This window comes from Quercus lobata, chromosome 3, assembly GCF_001633185.2.
Source record: "Quercus lobata isolate SW786 chromosome 3, ValleyOak3.0 Primary Assembly, whole genome shotgun sequence".
NCBI lineage: Eukaryota > Viridiplantae > Streptophyta > Magnoliopsida > Fagales > Fagaceae > Quercus > Quercus lobata.
In genome coordinates this window covers 8,353,881-8,361,151 of record NC_044906.1, presented here as the reverse complement: position 1 = coordinate 8,361,151, position 7,271 = coordinate 8,353,881, and positions in this window count along the sequence as shown.

Here is a 7,271-nt window from a genome sequence, read left to right as displayed (position 1 = left end):
GCAGCCTCCATACCTGCTTAGCTAGCATAGCATCGTTGAATTTTTCCAGACTCTTGAATCCCATGCCACCCTCCACCTTTGGTTTGCAAAGAATTTCCCATTTTTTCCAATGGATCTTTCTTTGTTCCCCCTTCTGCCCCCAATAGAATTTTCGGATCATAGCCTCAATCTCATTGCATAAACTCACCGGTAATTTGAAGCAGCTCATTGCGAAGGATGGAATTGCTTGCACTACCGCCTTCAATAGGATTTCTCTACCCGCTTGGGATAGTAGTTTTTCTTTCCACCCTTGTATTTTATTCCAAACCCTTTCCTTTATATATCTTAGACTCTCCTTTTTATTTCTTCCTACCACCGCCGGCAAGCCAAGATATTTTTCATACTCTTTTACTTCCAGAACCCCCAAGAAATCTGAAATCTCTTGCCTTCTAGCACCATTTACGGCCTTGCTAAAAAATATAGAGGTTTTCTCTCGGTTGAGCTTTTGACCTGAAGCACGTTCATATAAGGACAGAATGGCTTGGATTTCACGTAAGTCCGACATGGTAGCTCTACAGAACACCAAGCTATCATCTGCAAAAAATAAATGTGAGATTTTTGGGCCATTTTTGCATAAAGAAAAGCCTCTTATTTTGTCATTTTGGGCTGCCCTTTGAAGCAACCTATTCAACCCCTCCGAACATAGCAAAAAGAGATAGGGTGACAAGGGGTGGCCTTGTCTAATTCCCCTAGTAGGTCTTATATCTCCCTTTGGCTCTCCGTTCACCAAAATCGAATAAGACACAGTGCTAATACACTCAAAAATAAGAGACCTCCACTTTTCACAAAAACCCATTTTCTCCATGATCATCATCAAAAACTTCCATTCAACTCTGTCATACGCCTTGCTCATATCTAACTTCATAGCCATAAAGCCATTCTTTTTAGATTTTTGTGATTTCATGTGATGTAGGGTTTCAAAGGCCACCAATATATTATCAGATATAGCTTTACTAGATTGAAAGGCAGTTTGAGATTCTGAAATAACACATGGTAATAATTTCTTAAGTCTATTTGCAAGGACTTTAGAAATAATCTTGTAAAGAGTATTACAAAGAGCTATAGGGCGAAATTCAGAAACTTTTACCGGGCTCTTGACCTTCGGAATGAGTGTGATGAAGGTTCAATTAATGGAAGGAGGGATCGTACCAGAATTAAGGCAAGTCAGGACTGCCTCTGTCACAGCATCACCTACAGTTGGCCAAAAATGTTGGAAGAATAATGGGGACATCCCATCCGGACCAGGTGCTTTTAGAGGATCCATCTGCTTTATGGCTGATTCCACTTCACTTCTTTGATAGGGGGCAGCAAGTTCATCATTCATCTCTTCTGTAATCACCAATGGAGTTGCTTCTAAAGCTTCCTCAATCAACTCCGGAGAGGATGAGGTAAATAAATTGGTGTAAAATGCTATCAATATATTTGCTATCTCCCCTTCTTCTTCACACCTTTCCCCAACCAGATTTTCGATCACTTCAATTCGATTTCTTCGATATCTATGTGTAGCTTGGCTATGGAAAAATCTAGTGTTTCCATCCCCTTCATGTAACCATAGGGTGCGTGATCTTTGCCGCCACATTTTTTCCTCCTTGGATAGAAGATCATTGATCTCCCTCTTAAGCCGAAATACCCTACTCATGGATTTCCCAACAATAGCTGCATCTTCAGCCTTACGTAGCTGCACCTTTTTTTCCTTTAATTGCTGAGTTATATTTCCAATAGCCAGCCTACTCCACCATGTCAGTTTGGATTGACAGTGCCCTATTTTGCCTTCAACCCGAGCCATGGCATGCCCAGTGGTTTCGTGTACCCATGCTTCTTCAACTACGTCCTTGCATCCTTCTTCCCTCATCCACAGGTGTTCAAACCGCCATGGTTTCTGTCGGATTTTTGGTATCCCATTCAAACAAATAAGAATAGGTTTATGGTCCGATGAGCCACACTCCAAGTGCATTACTTTAGTGGCAGGAAATTTTTCGATCCACTCCATCATTGCTACCGCTCTATCAAGTCTTTCCCAAATAGTGAAACCATCCGGATGGCCATTACACCATGTGTATTTGCCTCCCACAAAACCAAGATCTCTAAATCCACACTCATCAAGGACATCCCTAAAATCACCCATTTGTCTTTCTGGCCTCAGTCTTCCTCCTTTTTTTTCATGACTGCGTGTAATTTCATTGAAATCACCTGCACACAACCAAGGGATCGCATTCCTATTCTTTAGTCTCCGTAAGCAAGTCCATGATATATGATGATTCTGTGTTTCTGGCTCCCCATAAAACCCCGTAAACCTCCATTCATCCTCCTTTCCTTTGTTCAAAATGCCATCGATATGGTTTGGAGAAAAGGTGCCTAGAGAAAAATCGACATCCTTTTTCCAAAAAATTACAATACCTCCTCCTCTTGTTTCCCGACATACTTCAATCATACCACCAAGTTTCAACTTAATACGTATCTCTGCTAGCCTTGCTTTATCAAGCCATGTTTCGGCTAAGAACACGACTGAGGGATCTTGTGCCCGAATCAAATCCCCAAGCTCTTGTTCTGTCTGGAGGTTCCCAAGCCCCCGACAGTTCCAACATAGGAGATTCATTGCTCTTGGCGGGGCTGACACTCAGCCTCCACCACTGGTAAATTTGTTTTGATCTTCGAAAGAGCCAACCTTCTTTTCTTCTGCCCCTCACACCCATCCACTTCCATAAAAGGCCGTTTGATGCTATGCTCAATCCCTCCTTTTCCTTCATCATTCAAATCTTTGGCCTTTCTAGTTATCCTAATCCATGTTCTTGTAGCATTCTGCCCACTGCGTGCACTGCCAGAAGTTTGTCCACACACATCGGGTTGGAGTATTGCCTTAGTAATATTAGGGCTTCCACTTAAGTTTGGCACGTGCTCAGCACCCTTTCCTGTTGCAAACCCAGCGCCGCCTTCATTTTTTCCCTCCTGATTATGCTACCCGTCCAGATCATCCCTTTTATTAATATCATTAATTCCCCTTATTTCATCCCCTGAAAATCCGATCCCATTTAACTCTCTGTCTATCTCCAAAATCTGCTCATCTAATAAAGCTCCTTTAATTTTGTGATTGTCTCCCTTAGCCGTTTCAGCACTTAATGATTCTGGTGCAATCAATGAGCCCATAATTTGCTCCTCTGCTTCTTTTGTAACTGTCTCCGCCCCCTGCACTGGTTCTGTAACGTCTGCCCCTGTTTCTGGCGCCGGCGCTGAATATTTCCCAAGCACCGGTTTGGTTGGCTTTGATTGCTTTCCCTTTTTATCTTCATAGAACCCCGGCACCACCACCTCTGTCTTGCGACTCGCCGGAGCGAAGGCTGCTCTAATCCACGCTCCATACATCCGATCGTTTTCTTTAAGCGAGCCTTCACTCTCCAGCCATCTATCACAATCTCTGTCCGAGTGATCCAAACACCCACACCAGTAGCATATGTTAGGGAGACGTTCATATTTGAATATCACCTAATGATCATCACCTTCTTCTATGGATAGAACTCGTCCCTTGCAAAGAGGTAGAGAAATATCCACTCACATCCGAACACGGATAAAACTGCCTCGGTCAACCTCCCTATCACTCGCATTGCGATCCACTGTCCCCATTGTATCGCATAAATCCTCAGCTACTCTCCTGTTCAAGAAACCCAACGGAATGTTGTGAACTTGCACCCACAGCGACACCGTATTTAATGGCATTTCATGTACTGGGACTGCCTTATCCAGTTTCTGTAGAACGACCAAATGTCTATCAAAGCTCCATGGTTCGCTTGCCAATATTTTTTCGACCTCCTCCGGATTGTCAAACACAAACAACAGAATGTGGTCCTCGGCGCAACGGACCTTAAACCCGTTCCGTGAACGCCACAGTGGACTGAAAGTTCTGATGACTGCATCAGTATTCAAGGCTCTCTTCGTTAGGAATTTTGCCACTATTGTATGCTCATGTGATGCTCTATCCCTTTTCACTGCTAGTTTTCCTCCTTCCCTGTCGTTTAGCGATAAGTGTCGCCAATTGTTCATAAGATTGTCCATCCTAGCTATCAGTGTTTCCCAAACCCCAAAAACAAAACAGACCCCACTAGCCCTACAAGTAACTCTGTTACCTTAGGGAACAAACTGCTACCAAAAAGGAACAACTAATTCTACTGACAAAGAGATAAGAGTTCAAAGTCTCCCTTCTCTATTGACAGAGAAACACTCCCCTTCTCTCTTGTATTCATAACTAGTAGCCACTTAGCGCAACTGCTTTAGCAATTGCATGCATCTATAATTTAGTAAAGTAATTTATTATTTTTAAGCTAAAATTTTTAACTACACCGTACCCTAAGTTCAATCTCATTTTCATTTCACCTCCTTAAATTAAAATTTTTAGATTTTAGTCCCTTACATTAGAGTGTTTTAATTCTTTTGAATTTCATTCAATCCTATGTCAATTGATAAGGTCATTAAATACCACATAAACTCAAAACGACGAAAATTTACAAAATTATGTTGTTTTTAAGCCCTATTTAAGCCTCAATAACAATTATTTATTAATCCATATAATTTAGTTTTTATTTTTATTTTATCCTTTTTACTTATTTCATTCATGGCTACTATTTTGGAGATTATGTGGTTTTTAAGAGCATAAATGCAAGTAGGGAAAAATATTCAAAACTTTACACAAGGGAACAAAATCAAAATAAGTCAAAATTTAAAGAATGTAACTTGTAATCTAGTTTTGTTTTTAGTATCAAGAAAGCAATGGAGGATTATCACAAGAAATAATGACAACAAATTAGCTAATGTAATTTCTAGTTTTGTTTTTACCCAACTCCTTTACCCTTGTCCAGAACTTTAGCTTGGCTTCATAATGGTCCATTAGGTGTAAGACCCTTGTCCAGAATGTTAGTTGCATATTACAGCAAACGATCTTCTTCCTCTTTCTCCTTCAAATCATATGCAATATTTCAACACTTTCCTTTTCTGTAATTGTTGGTATGGGATAAACGACTCTCTAGAAATAAACTTTTTTAACATCTTAATTAGTTTGGAGAATGGCTTTGTTGATTGAGCTAAGTTGTGGAATAAAATGTCTATCGGTTATATTTTATGTGTGTGTGTGTGCTGGCTCTATATCACTTTGATTATATGATCATTGCTGTACATTTGTTTACATATTATGTTTGCATTGTATTACAGATTCCACTTGGGGTGGTTTTAGCCATTCCCCCATTTAACTATCCTGTCAACCTTGTTTTGTCAAAGATTGCTCCTGCACTAATAGCTGGAAACTCCATTGTGCTCAAGCCTCCAACTCCTCAGGTACTTTGCCGTATGAATACAATTAAGAGTTATATTGCCAATTGCTCATCATGATAGTGTATATAATCTCCATACATATCCACCTCCAACCCTCATTACTGAAACTGAATGAAGAGGTTTAGAAAAAGTAAATATATCCACAGCATTTGAAGGAGGAAATCTCCATCCTTCAAAGGGATTCTATGCCAAAGATTGAAGTCATGGCCAAAAATGAGTAAAAACTAAGATCAAATACTTATTCTGTCTTTGTTGTTCTTATTATAGTATTAATTAATTTCTTTATTTTTTGTATTTGGAATTTTTGTTGAAAATTTTGTTGCTGTAATGGAAGTAGGACTAAATAAAAATGAAATGATACTAATCACTGCAATGGTTCAGTCCACAAAACCAAACCAAAAATAAACAGCAAGATTTCTTGGCAATAACCATAGACTAAGACTCCTAGTGTAGGTGTAAAAAGTCATAAACAGTGCACAAAGATCCCATTTTAGCGGGTCTTGGAGAGCTCATTGGCAGTGGTAGATCTTCTTCTTCTTCTAGAGACTTTTTCATTACTCAGACAGACCCACTCTACACATATCATGTATATTTGATATAAGGTCGTGCAGTGCGTATTATACAGATACTTGGATTGTTCCCTTGTGTGCAGGAAATCCTGCACCCTTGCGTGCAGGAAATCCTTGTCCATTGAAATATATGATATTTTATCAAATTAAATGCTATTAATTAGTTGTCATCATAAATAATTATCTTGAGAAAGTAGAAACCAATTGGTGAAGCAATTATTTCTATATTTATAAATGGTCACTTTGCTTTACGAGGAGTGGCAGCTTGTTTGAAGTTTACCTTCTTTCCATCGGCAAATAGTGGGATTGCTAAGGGGTGAGTAAAATCTGCTTCTTAATTCCCTTAAATTGTAAAATGATATGTCTAAATTATTACTGTGGTGGGTTGTTGTTTTGGAGCAAGCGGGTGGCTTGCATGGAGAGAAAAGGTTGCGTATTTTCTATTAGGAGTGTTGTTTATTTTGTGACTTACATTTTTGAAACTCAATGTGTAATGGTGAAATTGTAGTGTAGGTGCGCCTCATAACATTCTAGACACTTGGGATGTATTATTTTGTGTATAACATTCTAGACATTTGGGATATAATTATTGATATGGTGTAATTAAATATATTTAGTTTCTTGGTTTAATGTGGTATTGTATTTGCTATTGGAAAATATGAATTGTGGTTCATTACCGTTGCTATAAAATAGGTATTGGAAAATATGTATTGTAAGTACATTACAAGTGCTAAAAAAATTATTTTATTTTATTTTTAAAAAAATGACCTATCCCAGCGCTTTGAAAACCGCTGGAATAGGGTTTGGAATAGGTACTGCCTTGAAAGCGCTGGTATAGGCCTTTTAAATTTTATTCATTCAAGACCTATACCAACGCTTTTAAGAGCACTGGAATAGGTACTACCAATGCTAGCGCTTGTATAGGCCTCTTAAATTATATTCATTCAAGTGCTATGCCAGCGCTCTCAAAAGTGCTGGCATAGGTTATATTCATATTTTCGTAAAGGCTATCCCGGCACAAGTAAAAACGCCAGAACAGGGTTTGAAAAGCGCTGGGACCTATCTCAATGCTTTTGAAAAGCGCTGATACAGGTCCGATGACCCTATATCGACATTCAAACCGCGGCGGTTTGAAGCACCGGGAAAAAAAACGCCGGGATAGGAATTTTGACCCTATTCCAACGCTTTCTGGGGCTATCCCAGCGGTTTTCAAAACACTGGGATAGCCCCGTTTTTTTGTAGTGAGGAAAAGGATGAAAAAAAATGGAATGAATAAAATTATTTTGAAATATTCTTTTCATTCTATTGTTTAAAATTTTTATGGATAAAGTTTAGTTAAAAAATTAA